This window comes from Rana temporaria, chromosome 12 (assembly GCF_905171775.1).
Source record: "Rana temporaria chromosome 12, aRanTem1.1, whole genome shotgun sequence".
NCBI lineage: Eukaryota > Metazoa > Chordata > Amphibia > Anura > Ranidae > Rana > Rana temporaria.
The window spans coordinates 63,736,861-63,763,063 of record NC_053500.1 but is presented as its reverse complement, the minus strand read 5'-3'; the positions used below and the strand labels follow the sequence as shown (position 1 = coordinate 63,763,063).

At 44.8% G+C, this 26,203-nt stretch overlaps 1 protein-coding gene across 4 annotated transcripts in view; it reads right to left on the bottom strand.

Annotated features, from left to right (window-relative positions):
* Nucleotides 1-26,203, bottom strand: part of GRB2 (growth factor receptor bound protein 2) — a 97,744-nt gene that overhangs the window by 25,081 nt on the left and 46,460 nt on the right. The window lies entirely within an intron of this gene.

Genomic DNA, 26,203 nt, shown 5'->3' with positions numbered 1-26,203 from the left:
CTTCCGGCCCGGCATTCACGGGCAAAAGACGGGCATTCCGTCACATCCGTCGCCCCCCCCCCGTTGTGTGCTTGGAACACTCGGCTCCCAGCACACAGCGGGAGCCAATCGGCGGGCACGGCGCGACTCGCGCATGCGCCGTAGGGAACCGGGCAGTGAAGCCGCAGCGCTTCACTTCCTGGTTCCCTCAGCGTGGATGGCGGGGGGAGCAGCAGAGAGACGAGCGATCGCTCGTCCTCTGCTGCGATCGGCGCTGGACTCCAGGACAGGTAAGTGTCCTAATATTAAAAGTCAGCAGCTGCAGTATTTGTAGCTGCTGGCTTTTAATATTATTTTCCCATGGCACATCCGCTTTAAAGTGTATTTCTGGTATGTGCAGTAAACTTCCACAGTTTGAGCTGATAACACCATGTCTTTGCTGCCATAGGTGTGCGCACAGTGTGTGCCAGATGTGCCTAGGCCCACCCAATCACCCTGGACTGGGGAATCTGCGCAGCACAGGGTGATTAGGGTGTGCCCAGGCACACCAAGCAGCAGGGGGTGCTGCTTGGCTGCAGAAAAAGGGACTGGACAATCTCTGTCCTCTTTCCCTGTCTCAAAAGTGAGATACCAGGGGTCTGTTTAGACCCCTGATATTTCACCAAAGCCCCCCAGGGGGAATCCTAAAATAAAAAATATTGTAATCCTAAAATAAAAAAATACAAAAAATAATAAAAACTAAATAGTAAAAGAGTAATAATACAAAAATTAATACCCTAACACTGTCCTTGTCCTACTGATTATATATATATAATATACACACACACACACACATACATATACACACACACCCACCCATATACACATGCACCCATGTATGTTTGAGCTTTGGGGTGCATACCTTAATGCAATAGGCTGCGCACACATATGTTTGCTGCCTTTACATTCCAAGCAATATTGTCAGCTCTGTTCTATGCTCCTGAACTACCAAACATCTCCCTTCATAAATCTCTGGCTACAATAATAAATGTCTCTGTTGCCTCTTCTCATGTCTGCCCCATTTTACACAATCATACTGGTGAGCAAAGGATCCTTTTCAGGTTGCACAAAACAATGAATGATGAAGCTCAAATGCAACTACACTGGACAGCATTTTTCATAAAGAGGCGCATTGCGGGCGGTATTAACCCTTTTTCGGCCACTAGCGGGGGTTAAAACCGCACCGCTAGCGCCCGAATATCGCGGTAAATATGACGGTACAGCGGCGCTAAAAATAGCGCTGCTATACCGTCACCGCACCGCCACTGCCCAATGTGAAAGGGGCCTTAAGTTAGCCCAATTTATTTTTTATATTGTGAAAGATAATGTTACACCGAGTAAATTGATACCCACCATGTCATGCTTTAAAACTGCGCCCGCTCATGGCATGGCGACAGACTTTGACCCTTTAAAATCTCCACACTAAAATGCAAAAAAATAAATAAAAAATTCACCTTATAAGATCATTGGGCGGAAGTGACATTTGACGTCACTTCTGCCATTTAATGTTATGGAGCCGAGCGGGGGCCATCTTTCAGTCTCTCGGCTCCATGCCTGTCAGGCGGAAGGCTGCGATCGTCACTGTCGCTACCGACGGCTCCTGTAAGCGGCAGAGATGACCGGAACCGGACTGCGTCGGGAGGGGGGTGGCCCCTCTCCCACCCCCGATAAAGCAATCTTGCGGCACATCCGCCGCAGAGACCACTTTTGTATGAAAGCCAGTCGCTTGCCTTCGTTGAAATACCGGGGTTATGGCAGCTATCTGCTGCCATAACAACAGTATTTAGCATCAAAGTTCCCGACGTACAATGACAGTGATTTGTGCTAAATGGTTAAATTGGCTGTCCGGCGCCTGGAACTGTTTGTACTGGGCGTCAGGCAATAGGAATTGCTCACGCACGGTGCCCAACGAAATAAGACAGAAAATCAAACTTTTGTTAGTTTGATATAAAATTTTGAAAATAAGTAATTTTTTCACCTTCATTGATGTACGCTGATAGGCTGCACTGGTGGGCATTGATGGTGGTACTGATAGGCTGCACTCCCCATTCACTCACCGGCGGTAAAGGGCGACAGATAAAGCCTACAACCCCAGCACCCAGCTGTCAAACTGTGAAGGAGCTGGGCAGTGAGAGCAAGCATGGGCACGCATCATCACAGCCCCGCCCACCAGAAGGTGATGCCGGTTGGCACAAAGGAGCGTGTATCCGGCTCCAGCAGGCCATAGCCTCAATTACCGATGGTCTGTCAAAATAGCCAATTCATCAAGATCTCCAATTAAGTCACTTCCAGTTACTGTAAACCGTCATTAATTCGAGGACTTGCCGTTTTGACACAACACCGGCAAGCGTGTACACTCCAGTACACAAAGACTTTGCCGTATTGACACAACAGCAGGTAACGAGGAAAAAGTTGTTGTCGCCGTGGAGGCGCACATTTTGTTGGTTAGTATCAGAGCGGACTAACAATATCCGCTCATAATATCGTGTACTGGAGTGAAATCTCCAATTACTCACGGTTTACAGTAACCAGAAGTGACGTAATTGGAGATCTTGATGAATTGGCTATTTTGACAGCACACTAGCCAGCCCGACCTTAGTCCATGCACCCACGGGCGGAGGGGTTTGGGGGGCGTAACATGGGGGGAATCCAGACTGGGTATAGCCCAGGTGCCAGGATGCAATTTCCAGTCACCATGATGACCTGGCGCCTGGGTTTTGTTAAGCTCTGCTGTAAAGAGTTAGACCATTATACTACAGGAGATAGCAGGCTGTTGTGAGTGCGTCAGGGCACCTTTAGGTCAGTTATTGCATTTATTATAATCATGGCCAAAAGCTCTATCCCTGCCAGAGTGGAAGACTCCCCATCTAAAACTTAGACCTCACGCATACATGACGTTTGGCCATGAAGCCTTTCCTCCTGGCAGCTAAAACCCTTGATGCTTGTAAACGTGTGTAAGGCATTTAGGCGCACTGTGCACTCAAGCATTCATTTATTTAATTGGCCTGAATAATTTATTCTGGCCACTGAAATGAATGAACGTACAATCGCTAAACGTGCCTAGCTTCGCATTTACACACAAGCATTTTTCCTGCCAAATGCTGCTGCTCCTGTATGCGCTGGCAGTGGGATTTTTTTTTCTGCCTTTAACCACTTCCCATCCCAGCCATCGTCAAATGACGTCTGCAGGAGGGATCTCCCATCCTGGGTGGGCGTCATATGACGTCCTTGGCTTCCTGGCCGTCTAGGGGGGTGCGTTGCGCACGCCGCGTCGCTTGGGAGCCGATGCGCATGACTGGCAGCCGCAATGTCCGTCGGGCACCGCGATTGCCCAATTACAGAGGAGGACCGTGGATCTGTGTGTTGAAAACACACAGATCCACATCCTGTCAGGTGATAGGTGACCGATGGTGTGTTGCCAGTACAGAGGAACAACCGATCGGTCTCCTCCCCCTACAGTTAGAATCACTCCCTAGGTTACACATTTAACCCCCTTGATCCCCCCCTAGAGTCAACCCCTTCCCTGCCAGTGACATTTATACAGAAATCAGTGCATTTTTATGAGCACTGAGGGCTGTATAAATGTGAATGGTCCCAAAATAGTGTCAAAAGTGTCCTATCTGTCCGCCGCAATGACGCAGTCACGATAAAGATCGCTGCCATTACTAGTAAAAAAATAATAAAAATGCCATAAATCTATCCCCTATTTTGTAGATGCTAACCGATCAATTATACGCTACGATTGCAATTATTTTTTTAACAAAAATATGTAGAAGATTGCATATCGACCTAAACTGAGGAAAAATGTTGTTTAAAAAAATAAAATAAAAATGGGATATTTATTATAGCAAAAAGTAAAAAATTTTTTTTTTTTTTTTCAATCTCATTATTTATGTTATTCTTGTTTATAGCGCAATAAATAAAAAACGCAGAGGTGATCAAATACCACCAAAAGAAAGCTCTATTTGTGGGATTTTTTTTAAATAAAAATGTCATTCAGGTACAGTATTGTATGGCAGCGCAATTGTCATTCAAAGTGTGACAGCGCTGAAAACTGAAAATTGGCCTGGGCAGGAACGGGTGAAAGTGCCTATGTATGCTTCGACACATAGGCCAACATACAGGGGTGTTTAGGAGGTGGGGGGAAAAATGCCCCCAAAAGCAGCATTAATGTAATGTCCAGTGTGCAACAGGCCTTAAATATAGACTGAATATAGTAACTGCAGGCTTGCTGAATTGTAACTCAACCTGATCTGTTGATTAGCGTCTTATCAGGGTGTCTCCAAGCCAACAAGGATGAAATCATAAAAAAAAAGCGCTCAGTTCTCTGGAAATACAGCTGAATTACTTCCTCATCATTTCATGGTGAACTAAGAAGAGCTGCAATTTTTCTCTCCCTCTTCATTCCCTTGGCAAGGTTCCTACAACATAATGACTAATACATTACTTCTCTTACAACATATAAAAAATTAATCTGGTCTCTCCCCCCTCTCCTTTGCCCCCCTATCCCTCATAAACATGCTAATGACATTTTTTTAAAAAGCTCCATTTTAAATACAAGCCTTATTTTTGCTGACATCACTCGGTGTGCTTCTCTATGCAATGCAGGCAGATTATGGTTGGTGGGAGGGGCCAGAAGGGCGCTGTAATAGCTTCCTGAATATATCACAGCCCCCTGCCTCACTACTCCACTTAAACACCCCCAGCTCTAATTAAAGGAGGGGGCTGGATGTTGGGAGGAGTTATGCAAATATCATAATGCCTTGATGGGTGGCTGTCAGTCTGGAGGAGTTGGCGTTACCTGTTCACTGTTTGTGGACTGTATTTGCATGCAGACTACCCTCATTTCCACATACCATGCTGAGAACTGAAATGAGCAGGACAAGGACAGTGGAGGAAAGAGGTAGATGACGCTTGACGTTAACCAGCCAGGAACTGAAGTAGGCTCTATCTGACTTGCTGAAGCTTCTAATGCACACTGGCAATATCAGTATAGGAAAGCAGGCTAAACAAATGTATAAGAATGAAGGTAGTAAAGCTTCAACCACTTTTCCAACAGAGACATTTCTTCTGCTTTTGTTAAAATGCATGTTTTAGACCTGAAGATTAAAAGTGATTGAAAAGGAAATTTATTTTTTAATTAACAAACATCTCTTTCCTTACCTGCTCTGTGCAATGGAATTGCACAGAGCAGCCTGAACCACCTCTCCTCGGGTCCCGCTGGTGCTCCTGGTTCCTCCTTCAGTCCAGTGTCCCCATGGGGAGCCGCATCCCATGGGGGGCACTCCTGCGTGCTCACTCCTGAGCCCACCTGCTGTGTCCACTGACACAGACAGCAGGACTGGAACCCTCCTCCCTCGTCACTGGCTGTGATTGACAGCACTGGGAGCCAATGTTTCACGGTGCCCAGCAAAGCCGGTGAGGACATGGATGTGAGGGGAAAGAGAAGAGCTGTAGATGTGCACAGCACTGGATCAAATGAGGGTTCAGGTAAGGGGCCAAAATCCACTTTAATTAAACCCCCCCAAATATGATATATTGTCAGAAAGCAAAAAAACATGCAGAATAAAATGGCGGAGTTGCAATTTTTTATGCTGCAATTTAGCACACGTTTATCAAAAGAAAAAACTTTTGTACAAATATACACTAAAGTTAATTTTAGTGCACACAAACACAATACATCACCTAATAACACAATCACCATCTTCATAGATCGCTGCACCTGCTGAATGTGTTAAAGGAGTAGTACGGTCAAAGCTCATCTGGCTGTACTTCTCCTATGGATAACAGGAAAGCAGTCTGTTCTGCACCCCTGCTGAAGTCTGCTGTCCGCTGACATCACAGAGTCGGTCCAGGCTCAGGAAGGATCCCGACCATGTTGTTGGGATCCACCCACATGCCTGGACCGATATCCGATTCAGCCCCTCGGCGAGCCGATGAGACCCTAAGCCAGCCGCTCCCATCCCAGAACTCCAGTGAGCGTGGGAGGGCGGAGCAGAGAGCTGTGAGAACCGAGCGATCAGAGGCGTTAGAGGCTCCGTGGACCAATGCTGCATCCAATTAGGTATATATGATTAATAAAAAAAAAAAAAACATACTTCTCTTTTAATGTGCTTTTATTGCTTTTTGTTTTATTATTAACTTTATTGCTATCACACAAGGGCGCCAACAGAAAAAAAGGAGGCGTTGGCCTTTATTGGGCCAATAGGAAATGATAAGAACATGCAAAGTAAACTGGTGGTGAGCCTTTCTAGTGGTAATGTTTCCTGCACAGTATAGGTAGATCAGTAAGCATTGGTTTCACTTATGTTACAACAAAACTGGGTTTGCAGTGAATGAGCTGCATGTATATCACACTGCTCAATAGGAGGCAAGACATGCAGCTGAAGATAACACAAGAGAAGTTATCAGGCGTGCTCAGACTGTTTGGCAAGAAAAGACGCACAGAACAGGGCCGATCGTACACAGAAATGAAAAAACATGTAGGTGTTTAGTATCTAGGCAGAATATATATATATATATATATATACACACGGTATATAAACCCCAATGTCTATAAAGAACCTGTGTCTGAAATCTAAGGGGAGAATCACAAAATGTCTTCATATTCTACTCATATCTCTGCCCAATGGGAAGGCAGTGCAAACCAGAGAGTGAGTATGGTGCTCTCTCCCCCCCTCCCCCACTTTTCTAACTTCCTCTCTAATACTCCTTCCCTACAGTATATGCTATACTTACCAACAGACCATTGAGGACATATAGAACATGCAAGGAGCGGGAGTATGTAAGCAAGCGTATTAAAGAGGAAGTAAACCCTTACTACATTTTATGCCTTCTCCCTCCCCTGCAAAGAAAAGACATAATGTGCTGGTACAGCACTCAAAACGTCAAGTCCTGAGCCACTAGCCAGGTCTTAAGAGTTACTCGCCAACAGTTGCCCCACCCAACTCTACCCCTGCCCTGCCCCGCACCACTATACACGCCCTCGTAAAATTATCTCATGAAATTACACTGTTAAATGTTTTATGCAGAATTAAGTTCCAAAAATAAATATTAAACTTCTCTAACAATATTAAAGTGGCTGTAAACCCACTACTCAAAAAAAAAATCTGCAAGACAAAGGAATAATGAGCTAGCATGCATAGCATACTAGCTCATTATGAAATACTCACTTTAGATAGAAGCCCCCCAACAGCGGTCCCCGCACACTGCTACCGGCCGGCGACATTGCGCCTGAGTTATTTGCAGGTATTTCGGCACTGTGATTGGCTGGGACTGCAATGACGTCACTCCCGCGCAATGCGTTGCTGGGACGTCTTCGGTAGTGGCACATCAGCTGAAGCAACGGCACACCAAGCCATTGCTTTGGTGCGCATGTGCCAATGATGTTGGCACATGCTGATACAGGGGATATCTTCTAAAATTGTGCAGGGAACCACCCCTCCGCGGCCACATACACCGATCAGCCAGGAAACTGTCAGCCTGGTCAGCCCCTGCTCCTCATTCTTCCTCCGCTAAATTCCACTTGCCAAATGCGAGGCGGGCGAGGAGTGGAATTTTTGAGAGCTGTGCTAGTATGCATTGCAACACTAGCATGGGCAGTGGATAGAAGAATGCCCCAGCATTGGCAGTCAGATGATAGAAGAATGCCCCTGCATTGGCATGACTAAGCTCTGATGGACAGACGTAAAAAGACCATTGGGGGCGTGGCCTGTCTCTTCTCATACCACCATAGGACCCATGGATGTGCGGCACCAGGGTTCTTTCCTCTCTTCCCTCCAGTGGCCCAGCATTGGCAGTCAGTGGATGAGGAATGCCCCAGCATTGGCAGTCAGTGGATGAGGAATGCCCCAGCATTGGCGGTCAGTGGTGAGGCATGCCTCAGCATTGGAGGTCAGGGGATGAGGAATGCCCCAGTATTGGAAGTCAGTGGATGAGAAATGCCCCAGTACTGGAGGTCAGCGGCTAAGGAATGCCCCAGCATTGGACGTCAGCGGATGAGGAATCCCCTGCATTGGCCGTCAGTAGATGAGGAATGCCCAGCATTGGCGGTCAGTTGGATAGTGGAATGCCCCAGCATTGGCGGTCAGTGGATAGTGGAATGCCCCAGCATTGGCGGTCAGTGGATAGTGGAATGCCCCAGCATTGGCGGTCAGGTGGATAGTGGAATGCCGCAGCATTGGTGGTCAAGTGAAAGGAGGAATGCCCCAGCATTGGCTGTCAGTGGATAGAGGAATGCCCCAGCATTGGTGGTCAGTGGATAAGGAATGCCCCAGCATTGGCGGTCAGTGGATGAGGCATGCCTCAGCGCTGGAGGTCAGGGGATGAGGAATGCCCCCAGTATTGGAGGTCAGTGGATGAGGAATGCCCCAGTACTGGAGGTCAGCGGCTAAGGAATGCCCCAGCATTGGACGTCAGCGGATGAGGAATGCCCCAGCATTGGACGTCTGCGGATAGTGGAATGCCCCAGCATTTGCGGTCAGTGAATAGAGGAATGCCCCAGCATTGGCGGTCAGTGAATAGAGGAATGCCCCCGGCATTGGACGTCAGTGGATAGAGGAATGCCCCCGGCATTGGACGTCTGTGGATAGAGGAATGCCCCGGCATTGGAAGTCAGTGGATAGAGGAATGCCCCGGCATTGGCCGTCAGTGGATAGAGGAATGCCCCGGCATTGGCGGTCAGTGGATAGAGGAATGCCCCGGCATTGGCGGTCAGGGGATAGAGGAATTGCCCGGCATTGGCTGTCAGTGGATAGAGGAATGCCCAGCATTGGTGGTCAGTGGATAGAGGAATGCCCCAGCATTGGCGGTCAGTGGATGAGGAATGCCCCAGCATTGGCGGTCAGTGGATGAGGAATGCCCCAGCATTGGTGGTCAGTGGATAGAGGAATGCCCCAGCATTGGTGGTCAGTGGATAGAGGAATGCCCCAGCATTGGTGGTCAGTGGATAGAGGAATGCCTCAGCATTGGCGGTCAGTGGATGATGAATGCCCCAGCATTGGCGGTCAGTGGATGAGGAATGCCCCAGCATTGGTGGTCAGTGGATGAGGAATGCCCCAGCATTGGTGGTCAGTGGATGAGGAATGCCCCAGCATTGGTGGTAGGTGGATAGATAGAGGAATGCCCCAGCATTGGTGGTAGGTGGATAGATAGAGGAATGCCCCAGCATTGGTGGTAGGTGGATAGATAGAGGAATGCCCCAGCATTGGTGGTCAGTGAAAGGAGGAATGTCTCAGTATTGTTGGTCAGTGAAAGACAAAATGACCAGCATTGGTGGTGTGAAGGAGTAAAATCTATAATGTTGTTGATCAGCAGGAGGAAGCATGCCCCAGCATTGGTTTACCACAAACCTGGAGTTCCTTAGTGTTTTAGTAGTGAATTAGTATACAAAATGAATAATTGATTAGGGCAGAGCACTAAAGCTAGCCATACACGTTAAGATTTCTCTTGTTCAGCAAGAACTGGATGAAATACCGGCCATATTTAGACAACATCATTTTGCAAATTTCATTTCCACTCTACCCTTCAGAACTACAGGACATGATGACTGCAGGGATGTAAAATGAAATCCTGAAAGGTGAATGCTTCACACATCCAGCATGTGTATATATACACACTCAAGTTCTTGACAAGTAATATTGAGCCATACTGATTGGCTGGCTTAGAATTATGCAACTCCCGCAGCATGCACACAGGAGATCATTCAACCCAGGCCAGCATCCAATGGATGCTGGGACTTTACACTGAGCTACGCATGCGTGGCTCAGTGTACATTTAGAAGAACATTCCTGCAAGCAGCGCAGAGTCTCTTCTGCAAACAAGAACCTGTCTGGCAACAATGTTTTAAAACAGCCGTTTAATTATGCATTAAAGGTATAGCTCTATCCAAGAACAAAAGTTCCTAGCTGCATTCATTTGTGCATAATAATATTTTTCACCTGCCTGAAATATCTTCCTAACTGCTCAATTCTTTGGTAGCGTCATAGGAAACCGGTATGTGGCCAAAAAACCTGTGGCCACACACACACACACACACACACACACACACACAATCTCCCAAAAGTGAGTACACCCCTCACATTTTTGTAAATATTTTATTCTATCTTTTCATGTGACAACACTGAAGAAATGACACTTTGCTACAATGTAAAGTAGTGAGTGTACAGCTTGTATAACAGTGTAAATTTGCTGTCCCCTCAAAATAACTCAACGCACAACCATTAATGTCTAAACCGCTGGCAAGAAAAGTCAGAACACCCCTAAGTGAAAATGTCCAAATTGGGCCCAGAGTGTCAATATTTTGTATGGCCACCATTATTTTCCAGCACTGCCTTAACCCTCTTGGGCATGGAGTTCACAGAGCTTCACAGGTTGCCACTGGAGTCCTCTTCCACTCCTCCATGACGACATTACAGAGCTGGTGGATGTTGGAGACCTTGCGCTCCTCCACCTTCCATTTGAGGATGCCCCACAGATGATCAATAGGGTTTAGGTCTGGAGACATGCTTGGCCAGTCCATCACCTTTACCCTCAGCTTCTTTAGCAAGGCAGTGGTCGTCTTGGAGGTGTGTTTGGGGTCAATATCATGTTGGAATACTGCCCTGCGGCCCAGTCTCTGAAGGGAGGGGATCATGCTCTGCTTCAGTGTGTCATAGTACATGTTGGCATTCATAGTTCCCTCAATGTATTGTAGCTCCCCAGTGCCAGAAGCACTCATGCAGCCCCAAACCATGACACTCCCACCACCATGCTTGACTGTAGGCAACACACACTTGTCTTTGTACTCCTCACCTGCTTGCCGTCACACGCCTGACACCATCTGAACCAAATAAGTTTATCTTGGTCTCATCAGACCACAAGACATGGTTCCAGTAATCCAAGTCCTTAGTCTGCCTGTCTTTGGTAAACTGTTTATAGGCTTTCTTATGCATCATCTTTAGAAGAGGCTTCCTTCTGGGACGACAGCCATGCAGACCAATTGGATGCAGTGTGCAGCGTATGGTCTGAGCACTGATAGGCTGACCCCCCACCCACTTCAACCTTTGCAGCAATGCTGGCAGCACTATACGTCTATTTCCAAAGACAACCTCTGGATATGACGCTGAGCACGTGCACTTAACCTCTTTGGTCGACCATGGCGAGGCCTGTTCTGAGTGGAACCTGTCCTGAATAAACCACTGTATGCTCTTGGCACCGTGCTGCAGCTCAGTTTCAGGGTCTTGCAATTCTTCTTGTATTATAGGCCACCTTTAGGTAGAGCAACAATCCTTTTTTTAAGAGAGTTCTTTGCATGAGGTGCCATGTTGAACTCCCAGTGACCAGTATGAGAGAGTGAGAGCGATAACACCAAAATTAACACACCTGCTCCTCATTCACACTGGGAGCTTGTAACACTAATGAGTCACAAGACACCGGGGAGGGAAAATGTCTAATTGGGCCAATTTGGACATTTCCACTTAAGGGTGTACTCACTTTTGTTGCCAGCGGTTTAGACATTATGGCCCAGATTCACAAAGCACTTACGCCGACGTATCACGAGATACGCCGCGTAAGTCTATCTATGTGCCGTGCCCACAAAACTAGATACTCCTGAAAATAGGCTGCATTCGACCGACGTAACTTTCCTACGCCGGCGTATCGTGGGCACATATTTACGCTGGCTGCAAGGGGCGCTCCCATAGATTTTCTATGCACATATGCAAATGAGGGAGATACGCCGATTCACAAACGTAGTTGCGCCCGGCGCATAATATACGCGGTTTGCGTAAGGCGTACGTCCCGCGTTTAAGTTATTCCACATATAGGAGGCGCAACTCATGCAAAGGTATGGACCAGGGAACAGAGCCGTCGTATTTTACGTTGTTTACGTAGTACGCGAATAGGGCTGGGCGTAGGTTACGTTCACGTCGTAGGCAGTGATCCGTCGTATCTTAGGGAGTAGTTCCGACGTGATTCTGCGCATGTGCACTGGGATACGTCCACGGGACGGCGCATGCGCCGTACGTTATTCGTAACTTTATGACGCTCAGTTCATCATTTACATGGGGTCACGCCTCATTAGCATGGCTCACGCCCACTTCCACCTACGATGGCTTACGCAGAGGAAACCCAGCATAGATTTGGGGGCGAGTGCTTTGTGAATACTGTGCTTGCCTCTGTGCGCCGATGTATGTGAATCCGGGACTATATATATATATATATATATATATATATATATATATACACACACACACACACACACACACACATATATATATATATATATATATATATATATATATATTACACACACACACACATACACTAGAGCTGCACAATTAATTGTGAAGAATCTAAATGGCGATCTTTTTCCCTTCCCAATCTTCACAACAGAATGTCACAATCTTTCTAACAAGTGCAGAGAGTCCTCACAGCTGGAAAAACAAAATCCAAGCAGCCTGCCAAGTTTTAATACAACGCTGGAATAAGTGGAAACAAAGTATCTTTTTGTTCTTTTATCAAAGGAAAGAACGGCGTGTAGATGAAGGACGTTTAACCATTTAAAGACCAGACCTTTTCTGCCATTTGTTGCTTACAAGAAAAAAAAAAAAACATTATTTTCTGCTAGAAAATTACTTGGAACACCCAAACATGATATATATATATTTTTTAGCAGAGACCCTAGAGAATAAATTGGTGGTTGTTGCAATATTTTGTCACACCGTTTTTGCGCAGCGGTTTTTCAAACACATTTTTTATTGAAAAAATACATTTTAAATAATAAAAAAAAATAAACTAAAAACTGCAAAGTTAGCCCAATGTTTTTCTATAATGTGAAAGTAGATGCTACACCGTGAGAATCGTGATCTTTATCAAAAGAATTGTGATTCTCATTTTAGCCAGAATCGTGCAGCTCTAATATATACATATATACACACACACACACACACACACAAAACCCACAGTCAGCAGACACACAGGATATCAGTCAGGGAAGTCATACTAACCCACCTCAGACTTGTGAAATGTAGGCAAAATCCTTATCTCAGCACAAAAATTTGTGATGTGCTGCTTTTGGGTCTCAGAATTAAAGTGACACTAAACTATACCCTTATTTTTTAAATATAATATAGGCACATCCACTACTTAAAGTGGAAGTAAACGTCCATCACTAAATTGTACCTATAGCTAAGCCTATAATAAGGCTTACCTATAGGTAGTGTAAATATCTCCTAAACGTGCACCGTTTAGGACAGGGGTCTTCAAACTACGTCCCTCCAGTTGTTCAGGAACTACAATTCCCATCATGCCCAGTCATGTCTGTGAATGTCAGAGTTTTACAATGCCTCATGGGATGTGTAGTTCCACAACAGCTGGAGGGCTGTAGTTTGAGGATCCCTGGTTTAGGAGATGTTCACTGTGCATGCCGCCAGTGACATCACTGGTGCATGTGCTCTGAAGAAACCACCACCCTTGCCGTTACTTCATGCCATCACGACTCTGGCCAGTCACAGAGCTGGAGACTGCGAACCCAGAAGCAGATATGTTTCAAAACATTATACCACATTTTTTTTTTTTTAAGGACAAATTGGTCTTTCATTTGGTGGTAAATGGTAATGGATATCTCCTGACTTTTTATTATCAAAGGAAAACTGGCCAAAAATTGAAAAAATGTATATATATATATATATATATATATATATTATTTAGCTGTATATTTCTTGTTACTACCATTACCTACCACCAAAGAACAACCCAAAATAAATTCTGCTCCTAATGATGGCAGCATTACCACATATGTGTGTTATTTGTTGTTTGTAGTACAGCCCAGAAGCAATAGAGTGCATTTTTTTCCTACCTAAACAAATAAATAATCCTGACCACAATATACTTACCCTGACCTTTGACTGTTACTTGATCCAAACACTAACTCTGGCACTGACCTAGATCAAACCTTGATTTATTCTTTACACACACTCCCCCCCCCCCCCCCCCCCGCAAGGAAAGAGACAAATACATGGTATCTTTTCTCTCCATTCACAGAAGAGAGCGAAACATTGTGGCTGCCAATCAGATGCTACCACAGCGGTCAGGAGACCTGGAATTGGGAGTTTTGGCTCCGGATCATTAGTACGGGTACCGATCACTGTGCTTGGAGGGCGCTGGAGCACTAAAGGTAGATATGTGCATATATACAGCCCCACAGAAAAAAGCCCAGTGCAGTGGGGCCCCATATATGTGTTACGTCGGCAGGATGGGTTTGAACAACTGAAAAAATCTAGCCTGTAGCTACAGGTTACTGGCAGAAGAAATACCAGAATAAAGAAAAATGGTGCATATAGTGTAATGGCAGCATTAAAGGCCATAAAGCATCACCCCCCGAAATATTCAAATTTGAGCATGAAACGAAGGAACGCATGCAAAAAAATTCTATAGTTATCCTTTCAACTTTCAATCCACATGAAGTTTGTTTCAAAGTTTAATATTTGGGTATCAAATAAGAGTAGCCAGGGAACAAGCTTCCCATTGTGCAAAGCAGAAGTCTTATCCATCTCAAACCATACACACAGAGGGCAGCACTCTCTCTTTACGCTGCATTCACACAGGTCGTTTGGTCGTTTTTACCGGCGTTTTGTCGCGCGTATTCATGCTTATTTGCGTGTTTGCATACAGCGTCGTCCAACGTTATTGTACTTCAACGTTTTTTATTTCAGTCAATAGGAAAAAATGATCATCTTTTCATCACTTGTTGCTATGTTGGTAGATTTTTTTTATCTTCTGCCTGGGTGAAATGTTCTATTGATTAAAGCGACAAAACGCCCGTAGCAAATGCTCGTTGTCGCGCTAGTCGCTTGAATCGAGCGTTTCCATTACTTTCTATGGGAAATAGAAACGCTCAAAAACACCCAAACCGCCCGATTTGCGCGACAAAAAAGGGTCCGGAACTTGTTTGAGCTTCAGGCGTTTGGCGTCAGGCGTTTTGGAGTGGAGATGCGCATCTCCTTAGGGAATAATGTATTTTTTCCCCCTCTAGCGTTTTTGAGCGTCGCGCCTCAGGCGACAAGGAAGAGGCCCTTGACGCCTCGAAACGCGTAAGCCAGCAGTGACGTACCTCGAAACCCCCCCCCCCCCTATATTCCGGAGTGTGTTCGAGGGGTATTTTATTTCATCGTTTGTGACAAGCCTTTTATCACCATTTGTTTGTGAGTAGTTTTTAATATCATTTTTTATTCAATAAATTGTCAAATGGTAGTACACAAGGCTGGTGCGCCTTTCTTTCTCCCTTTGTGAATGCAGCCTTAAAGTGGAGTTTCACCCATTTAAAAGTCAGAAGCTACAAAAAGTGTAGCTGCTGACTTTTAAATATTCAGACACTCACCTGTCCCACGGTCCAGCGAAGCGGGCGCACAAAGCCTTGCTCCTCTCCCCCTCTTTTCCGCAGCACCGGCATTGTAAGTGTGGGTGCCCGGCTGTGGCTTCCCGCACTGTGCATACGCGAGCCACGCTGCGTGTGGTGAATGGCCGGGCAATATTCTGAGACCTGTGACATGTCCCAGAAGATTGCACTGAGGAATGGGGGGAGAGGTGAACTTCCTTCTGGTGCCACCAGGGGAGGAAGTGGGAGCTGGGTGCCTGTCAAAACTGTATACCTGCTCCCCCCAAAAAAGGACATGTCAAATGTGGCATGCCACGGGGTCACAGTACTTAAAGCGGAAGTTCCATTTTTGAGTGGAACTCCGCTTTAACCGACATGAGACTCAAATCACAAACCTAACTCACCAGGATAAACATAGGAATGTTCTAAACAGTGGCATTTATACAACCCACCATGCTGCAGCACTCTGACCTGTCCAAGCAGTTGTCGGAGCTTAGACAAGGTAATATTACTTAATTTGTTCATAAATGACATGGAGAATGGGGTGAACAGTGCAATCTCTAATACTGAGCTAAGCAGGGCAATAACTTCTCCGCAGGATGTGGAAACTTCGCAAAAAGATCTGAACAAGTTAGTGGGCAACTACATGGCAAATGAGGATCAATGTAGGAAAATGTAAAATAATGGCAAAAATATGAATGCAATTTACTCACTAGGGGAGGGAATCTAGGATGGAAAAGGACCTGGAAGGTCCTAGTAGATAACAGGCTCTGCAATGACATGCAATGCCAAGCTGCTGCTAACAAAGCAAACAGAATATTGGCATTAAAAAGGGGAAAAAATAATAATTCTCCCACTTTACAAGACTATTTAGCTGTATATTTCTTGTTACTACCATCACCTATCACCAAAGAACAACCCAAAATAAATTCTGCTCCTGATGATTGCAGCAATACCACATATGTGTGTAATTTGTTGTTTGTAGTACAGCCCAGAAGCAATAGTGTGCATTTTTTTTTCTACCTAAAACACACCGACGCCAATTAAAAAAAAAAAAAAAAAATCTGCCCACAATATACTTATCGTGACCTTTGACTGTTACTTGATCCAAACACTAACCCTGGCACTGACCCAGATCAAACCTTGATTTTTTTTGTTCATATAGCCAAAAATGTACCTCCATTAAAAGCCTGTAAACGAAATGTCGCTAAACGCGAGTTACCATGTTTACAAGCTGTTACAGGCATTTGGCGTTTCAAATGTCCCTGAACATTCGTCCTAAACGCTTTCCAAAAAATTCTTCTAAACTCGACCGCCTAGAAACGATTATAAACGACCCCGGGTACATGTACTGATAAGATAACATAGAGGAGAATTTAGGGGCAGCTGAAAAAAACGTCCGTTTACCAGCAGCAGTGTACATGAAGCCTTAAAGCGGATGTTCCGCCAAAAAAAAAATATTAAAAGCCAGCAGCTACAAATACTGCAGCTGCTGACTTTTAATATTAGGACACTTACCTGTCCTGGAGTCCAGCGGCGTCCGCAGCAGATGACGAGCGATCGCTCGTCACCCTGCTGCTCCCCCCTCCATCCACGCTGAGGGAACCAGGAAGTGAAGCGCTGCGGCTTCACTGCCCGGTTCCCTACGGCGCATGCGCGAGTCACGCTGCGCCTGCCGATTGGCTCCCGATGTGTGCTGGGAGCCGAGTGTTCCCAGCACACCACGGGGGGGGGGGGGGGCGACGGGATGTGACGCAATGCCGTCTTTTGCCCGTGAATGCCGGGCCGGAAGTGGGTGCAAATACCTGTCTTTAGACAGGTATCTGCACCCCCCTCCCCCCTGAAAGGTGTCAATTGTGACACCGGAGGGGGGGAGGGTTCCGATCAGCGGGACTTCACTTTAGGGTGGAGAACCGCTTTAAGATGGTGTGGAGGACCAAGGCAACAGGCCTGAGCAGTGGCGCTGCTAGAGAGAGCAAAGAGGCTGAATATCATTTATATTCCTGTGGATGGTGGAAACCCTTGCCTGGGGAATGGATTGTCTGTGTAAACTTTTCAGTTTTAATAAAAAATGGCCAAACAAGCCCTTAACCACTTGCCAACCAGCCACCGTTATTATACTGCGGCAGGTCAGCACGATCCCACGAACCATCGTAGCTGTATGTCGGTCCGTTTAAGCGGGATAAAGGGCACGTGCCTGCTGCACTGCAGGGGCGCCGATGCTCGTGAGATATGGTAATGATGACCGACGGCCACGAGAGGCAGAACAGGGACGTGTGTGTGTGTTCTCCATTTCTGTGAGGAAAGGAGCGATTGTTCCTGCAAGCTGGGAACCACAATCTCCTATAGTGAGTCCCCTCCCCCACAGTTAGAACACACACTAGGGAACACCGTTAACCCCTTGATCACCCCCTAGTGTTAACCCCTTTCCTGCCACTGACATTTACACAGTAATCAGTGCATTTTTATGGCACGAATCGCTGTATAAATGCCAATGGTCCCAAAAATGTGTCAAACGTTTCTGATGTGTCCGCCACAATGTTGCAGTACCGATAAAAATCGCAGATCGCCGCCATTACTAGTAAAAATCTATCCCCTATTTTGTAGACGCTTTAATTTTTACGCAAACCAATCAATATGCTTATTGCGATTTTTATTACCAAAAATATGTATAAAAATACACATTAGCCTAAACGAAGGAAAAAATATGCTTTTTTGGAAAAAAATAAAAAATTGGGGATATTTATTATAGCAAAAAGTACAAAATATTGTGTTTTTTTCAAAAATGTCGCCTTTTTTTTAAAGTACAAATAATAAAAACCACAGAGGTGATCAAATACCACCAAAAGAAAGCTCTATTTGTTGGGTACAATGGTCGCAAAACTGGGCAATTTTCAGTTAAAGCGACGCAGTGCCGAATCGCAAAAAATGGCCCTGTCATTGAGCAGCCAAATCTTCCGGGGCTGAATTGGTTAAAGAGTGAACTGAACTTACTGGGAAGTACTACAACAGAGCGCAAAACCTCCACAACATCACACACGGTACAAGCGGGCACCTTTACATAACTGCCTTTTGGTTTGTGGTCACTTCAGGTTGAACGAAATGTTGCCCAATCCCAAAACACAGGCAAAGGAAATAGATTTTATCTACAAAAAGGACCAAGGGGCTGTGGCGATATAAAACATGTTCATGAGCTAAGGGCCCATTCACACCTCAGCATTGTGCTACTTGATGCCTACTGCTTCAAGCTCGAAAAAGCTTTTTTGGGGCAGAAATTAGCATTTTTGCACTCAGACTTTTAAGGAGAATTCAGCTTCTTTGCACAGTGAAGGCACACTATGAGTTAAGCCCAAGGAGCTGCATGACATCTGCTGGGCTTATTCCTATTATTTACATTTAACAGGTTTATTGCACTGCTGGAGAGACACTCCCTGGGGATCTGAGGAGAGAAGCACTCAGAGTTGCCATGCCTGCCCCTTCCCTTTGCTGCTCATTCTCAGAAGCCGTGGTATTTTGTGAATGTGTTCACATGATATCATGGCTTCTGTGAATAGGCAGGAGGAGGGGTGGGGAGTGATGGGAATAGCAGCTGTAGCGACTCTCCCCTTAAAGATGCAGAGCTCAGAATCACTATAAACCTGTCAGATATAAATAATAAAGCTAAGCCCAGGAGGTGTCATGCACCTTGCTGGACTTAATTCTAGTGTGCCTCCACATAAGATGTCATCCCAGGACACGCCTCCCATGTGGTCGTAGGGCTGTGCAGCAGCGCGATCTGTCACCAGACACAGCCCATGACTGATCACTGTACCGGCCCGCTGCCAGTGTCATGTGCATGCTGTGACCTATCGCAGCAGATCACATGACAATTATAAACAATGGATGGCTTCCTTCCATCTGTACTATTTAAATAGCTTTGACCAATCACAGCTAATCACAACAAAAGACACTGGATGAATTTGTTTTATTCAGTAAAAATTATTGCTTATACCGATAAAATTCATTGGTATATGCAACCATAATGTGTAAAAAAACTCTTCCCTAGAGTACAGTGTCAATATAGTAACACATTATTGCTCTGGTCACAGTGTGTTAGGAAAAAAAAAAGGATTTATGAATTATTTTTCACCTTTTTTTTATTTTTAAATACTGTCTGTCACCGGTCAATATTCCTGATCACTGTCACACCAGTTATATGATGATGCTGCACTGCACTGGTGACAGTATGTAAAAAAAAAAAAAAAAAAAAAAATTCCAAATAATTATGACAAAAAAACTTAAAAACCCGCCATGCCTCTTACTAAATACCTTGGACAGTCTACTTTCCAAAAAGGGGTAATTTGGGGGGTATTTGTGCTGTCCTGGTGTTTTATGGCCTCAGGAAATGAGTTGAGGCTATCAGTACATCAGGATTGATCGACTTTCAGATATCTACCATAGTTTGTGGACTCTATAACTTTCCTACAGACTAAATAATATACACAGATTTGGGTTATTTTCAACATACTTGACGTGATGGTAGCCGTATTAGTGCAATTGTGATAGAGAAAATTTAGTACTGTCCGTGATACTTTTTTATTTTCCAGAAGGATGGATTTGATTTAAAGCGGAGTTCCACCCAAAAATTAAACTTCCGCTTTAAGGGAAGGTGACCCCCTGCCATGTCACATTTGGCGTGTCATTTTTAAGGGGGGGGAGCGGAAACCCTCTTTTTAGAGGGTTTCCGCTCCCACTTCCTCCCTGGTCCTAGATGATTGCTCGGCCAATCACGATGCACAGCGTGGCTCGCTCATGCGCAGTGTGTGCCCGGCTGTGAAGCCACAGTCGGGTGCCCACAGTAGTGATGCCAGCACTGTGGAGAGGAGGAGGAGACAAGTGGGGCTTTGTTTCCCCCACATCGCTGGACTCCGGGACAGGTGAGTGTCTGATTATTAAAAGTCATCAGCTGCAGTATTTGTAACTTTTTATTGTAGTAAAAACTCTGCTTTAAATCAAGTCCATTTAAATCATAATTTTTTAAAGACCAACTGTCATCTCTGCCCCAGAGGCTCCCCCCCAGCCCCCATGTTGACTCACCCACAGTTCCATTCACTTTATTGGGACGGCTGGTGATGCGGCAGTGACACAGCAAGGTAAGTGACGTGGCAGCGGTAGGTGAGTGGATGCCCGCTAGTAGGCGCTGCCATGATGGATCTTAAATGACAGGTGCTTTTAAATGTAAGGACTCATTCTTGCTGGTAGTTAGAATCTTTAATATTTGCAAACAAAATGAAGGTTTCCTATTTAGAATAATAAGCTGTCAGGTTAGTAAAACCGCGATATCAGAACCGATTCAATCATACAGTTTGTAGTGTACACAGATTTGCAAAATAATGGGATGAAGGAATATTCCAAAACGTTGTTTTATGTCGAGGTTACTGTGAAATTGTGTGAATGCATCAATGCTAGAGCCGAAACAACTAATCGATTATGAAATTAATTGATTATGAAAATTGTAATCGATTAATCGGGCAGTAACATAATGGGGTTAAAAAAACTAAAATTAGCCCTTTATAGTACAAAAAAGCAAATCGCTACTGTAAATAAATATTTCTTTCACTGTCCCACAGTAAAAAAAATAACCCCTTACAGTAGCGATTATTTGCTCTTTTTGTACTTATTTTTGTTTTTTTAACCCCATTATGTTACTAAACATCTCAGGCCTGGGGTCACACCTCTGCGTTTTTTATGCTTTTTGCAGAAACGCACTACAGTTCAGTTCCATGTTTTTCTAAGGGACACGTTCACATCCATGATTTTTTTTTCAGCTGCTGCGTATTTGGAAAGGGCAAGGACTTTTTAATGCAAAACGGTGCTATTTTTTTTTTTTTTTTTGGTTCAATATACTTCAATGGAGAAGCTGCAGAAAAGCATGTAATGTGTTTTTGCTGCAATTTGTGTTTTGTAATCTGCCCAACAACAAATTGGCCCAAAAAAAATTAAAAATGCCAATTTTTTTAAGGCTATTATCCAATTAATCGGAACAATAATCGGCCAACTAATCGATTATGAAAATAAGCGTTAGTTGCAGCCCTAATCAATGCAGTGCATGTTATCTCAGCTTGGATTCATTGAATGAGTTTACCAAAAATGTAAATATTGCAGAATACACAGCCTCGTGCTACATAACTAAGCTCCGTTTCATGACGAATAAACTAAATTATTATTGTATCTTAAAGCGGAAATCCATCCCGATTCCCTCATGAGGATGGCGGCGGGGCAGCCGAGACCCGAATGATTGCTTGGCTTCTTCGGCTGCCGACATCGCGGGTACCCTGGACAGGTAAGTGTCCTTATTAAAAGTCACCAGCTACAGTGTTTGTAGCTGCTGACTTTTCATTTATTTTTAAGCCGGACCTCCTTTTTAAATAGAAAACTATCTTTGAAATGATTTTTACTCCAAAAGCATTAAAAATCTATTTGATAGAAATAAAAAAATCTGGTTAAAATTATTTATTTTAATCATTAATTTATTTTAAATAAAATCATTAATTTGCATCCACCCTGCACCCAGCTATGATCACGGTGTGGACAGGGGCTTAGAGTTGGACTAACTACCTAAGTAGTATAATTAGAATAGAGAATGGGAAGGAAACTGCAGCCTCAAATGTTCACTCTTTACGGATACCACATCGCTTCACAAAGGAAAACCAACTAATTATTTATTTTCATTCTCACCATATATTATGCTGCTTGCCTTATTAAAGCAGAACTCTCTCATTCAACATGAACTGTTTATAATCCTTATGCAGCTAGCAATAAAGTGGTATTAAATCCAAAACCAAGTGCCTGAGCTGTCTATTGTATAGAGCATTAGAAATCAAGTGACTGTGGATGACGTGTTCGGTGTGGCAACAACCTGTGGATTTCCACAGCACTCAGCATAGTATCTGCTAGTTGGACGTGCTGGTATTTGTAGTTCTTCAGAGCGATGTGGGGATGCTGGGCATTGTCTGGTTGCCTACAGTCCCTGGCTTCCACTGATGTCCCAGATCCTTGTGGTTTGTCCCTGGAAAGAATGTTGGGGTGCCCGCCTCCCACCCACACCTGCGCTCTCTGGCCTTTTAGTAAAAAAAAAATAAAAAAAATAGTCTCCTAATTTTTTAATCACTTCCATACCATGTGAATTCTTACAACTCTCTCCAACATGTAAAAATTACTCAGAACCCCCAAACATTATATATTAGCAGACAGCCTAGGGAATAAAATGGCGATCATTGCAACTTTTTATGTCACATGGTATTTGCGCAGTCATTTTTCAAAAGCGATTTTTTGGGGGGGGGCAAAAATATTTTCATTAATAAAATAAAAAAAACAGTAAAGTCAGCCCATTATTGTGTATAATATGACAGATAATGTTACGCCGAGAAAATAGATACCCAACATGTCATTCTTTAAAATTGCACACACTCGTGGTATGATGCCAAACTTCGGTACTTAAAAATCTCCAAAGGCGATGGTTTAATTTTTTTTTAAAGGTTACCAGTTTACAGTTACAGAGGAAGTCTAGTGCTAGAAATATTGCTTTTGCTCTAGCGTTCGCTGTGATTCCTCACATGTGTGGTTTGGACGTTGTTTACATATGCAGGCGCGACTTAGGTATGCGTTCTCTTCTGACTTTTTTTTTATTATTGTTTATTTTATTTTATTTTTTTTCCACTTTCCCTTTAACAATTTTTTTTAATAACTTTTATTCCTATTACAAGGAATGTAAACATCCCTTGTAATAGGAATCTATTGTGACAGGTCCTCTTTATGGAGAGATGAGACCCCACATCTCAATTCCAGCCCGGAAAGCATCAGATTAAAAATTGATGATCTGATGTTTTTCTAGCCGAGACCTTGGCTTTGGTCATTTGTGCGGCCCAGATGTGACGTCATAACGTTGCACCCGGGCCTCCGAGGATCATAGAGATTGCCTGGGACCATCTGTCCCTCGGAAATGTCTATGCCTCTCTTCTGGTGCCGGCCGATTCGTTCTCCAGATCCCCGATCACACGGAAGAAGCCAGAAAAGCACCGTCGCTAAAAACAATCAAGTGGCTGAACAGCCGATATGATGGTTCTTATTGTGCTCAGAATCCCTGACTCTAAAAAATGATATCTGGATGATGCCTGTAGCTGCAGCCATCACTTAGATATCTCCACCACTGCCCTGGATTTGCGCCTAGACTCAAAGCCCTGAAATAACCACTAAAACACTATGTGGGATTCTATAACAATTTAACATTTTAGTAGTCCTAACGGACATTTTGGTATCACTGCAATCGTCAGAACCAGGAAAATATATTTAGGGCTGTTCTTTGGTAGTAGGTTATTGTATTAGTAAGAAATATACAGCTACATTTAAAAATATATATTTTCTATTTTGTGACAATTTCCCTTTGATCAGGAAATAGCCATTACAATTTCACAGCAAATGAAAGGCCAATCCCCCCCCACACAATATAATACACCTGACTACACCAAGTAATTATAATAATATGTACAGAGTTACTAACACATGTCAACGTATCAAAACTTTGTTTAGGTGTTTAGATTTGTTTTACTCTCCATCATGATCATCACCCTCCATACATAGAATGGGAAAGCCAAGTAGGATTTTTTACCACTTCCCATCCGCGCTATAGATGATTGATAGACGCTATAGACGACAGCGCGGACTCCAATTGCCGGGAGGACGTCAATAGACATCCTCCCCTTTTCACACGCAACGTGCGCCCCCTGCAGGGCACGCGCTGTGATAATCGAGTCACTGAGACTCAGGCGATTACCGATCCGTGATCAGCTGTCAGCCAATGACAGCTGATCCTTTGTTTACATCACATGATCGGTAATCGTTCCCAAGGAAGAAGCAGACACATCAGCCTCATCAGTGCCCATGAAAACCCGCCTGCCAGTGCCACCTGCCATTGTTACCTGCCAGTGCCCACAGTGCCACCTATAAATGCCCACAGTGCCACCTATCAATGCCCACCAGTGATGCCAATCAGTGGCACCTAGCAATGCTGCCTATCAGTGTAACCTACCAGTGCCCATTACCGCCATCCATCAGTGCCCATCACTGCCACCTAATAGTGCCACTTCTCAGTGCCCTCCAGTGCCACCTATCAATGCCTTTTAGTGCCACCTCTCAGTGCCCACCAGTGCTGCCTATCATCAGTGCCCACCAGTGCAACCCATCAGTGCCCACCAGTGCAGCCCATCAGTGCCCACCAATGCAACCCATCAGTAAAGCCTCATCAGCGTACATCAATGAAGGATTATTATTTTATTTTTTTAATCTGTCTTTTTATTTTATTTTTAACAAAAAAAAAAAAAAACGCAGAGGTGATCAAATACTATCAAAAGAAAGCTCTATTTGTGGGGAAAAAATGATCGCAATTTCATTTGGGTGCAGTGTTGTATGACCGCACAATTGTCATTCAAAGTGCATCAGCGCTGAAAGCTGAAAATTGGTCTGGGCAGGAGGGAGGTTTAAGTGCCCAGTAAGCAAGTGGTTAAAGTGGTATTCCACCCAAAAAAGAACCCCCCCCCCCCTCCACTGCCACATTTGGCACTTTTTAGGGGGGAGGAAGGAGCAGGTGCCTGGTTTTGAAAGGTGCCCATTCCCACTTCCGGGTCAGCCTCTCCTCCTTCCCCCACTGCCTTCTGGGACCCAGAAAATGCAGCGCGACTTGCGCATGCACAGTAGGAAACGGGCCTTGAAGTCTAAAGACTTCACTGCTGGTTTCTTTTACTTGCAATGCTGGCGTTGTGACGAGAAAGGTCCCCCGTCGAATAATGCCCACCCTGTACTGCGCATGTCAGCGCTTGCGTAGTACGAAGCACTACAGTGCCGCCGAATAGCTCCAAACATGAACAGCTTGTACACGGCTCCTGCACTCAGCAGACGACTTCGTGCCACTCGCGCCCGCACGCTCCCGATGCTCGTGCAACTCTGCAAGGGGCGGATATAATGTTGATTAAAGCGTGTGAGTGGCGGATGCCTACAGAAGAGGCTGTATTTAATAATGATGGGCTGAGCTGATATATTGGGGGTGGATTTCTCAATAATACATACGCCCCTTTCAGAAATCAACCCCCATCGTATGAGCTCTGCCCATCATGATACAATACGGCCTCTTCTGTATGCATCTGCCCCTTGCAAAATTCAATGAATAATACACCCTCCCCTTGCAGAGTCGCACGAGCATCGGGAGCGTGCGAAAGCGTGTGGCACAATGTCGTCTTTATTGCGCAGGTGCCGTGTACAGCTGATCAACAGCTGTTCATGTTCGGAGACTTTCGGTGGCTCCGTTGTGCTCCATACTGCGCAAGCGCTGCGCCTGCGCAGTACAGGGCGGGCATTATTCGACAGGAGTCATTTCTCGTCAGAACACCAGCACCTGCACCCAAAGTCGATAGATGAATTGGCTTTGGGTGCCCCCCCCCTCGACAGGCAACTGTCCTTATATTAAAAGCCAACAGCTACAGTATTTGCTCCACTTTAAGGCCCCTTTCACACTGGGGCGTTTTTTCGAGTGTTATTCGAGCGAAGCCTCATCTGCAATCCCAATGTGCTGGTAAAGCACCGCTAAGACCCTAACGTTTTAGGGCGTTTTTGCAGTGCCTCAGTGTGAAAGGATAAGTCGTTTTTACAGCGCTTGCAATTCATTTCAATGGAGAGGAGCGTTTTTGGAGCGTTTTTTTTTTCAGCGCCTAAAAGCTGCTCTAAATATGCTGTTTGCAGGACTCAGTGTGAAAGGGTCCATTGAGATGCATGGAGAGCATTTTAATAGCGCTATTTTTA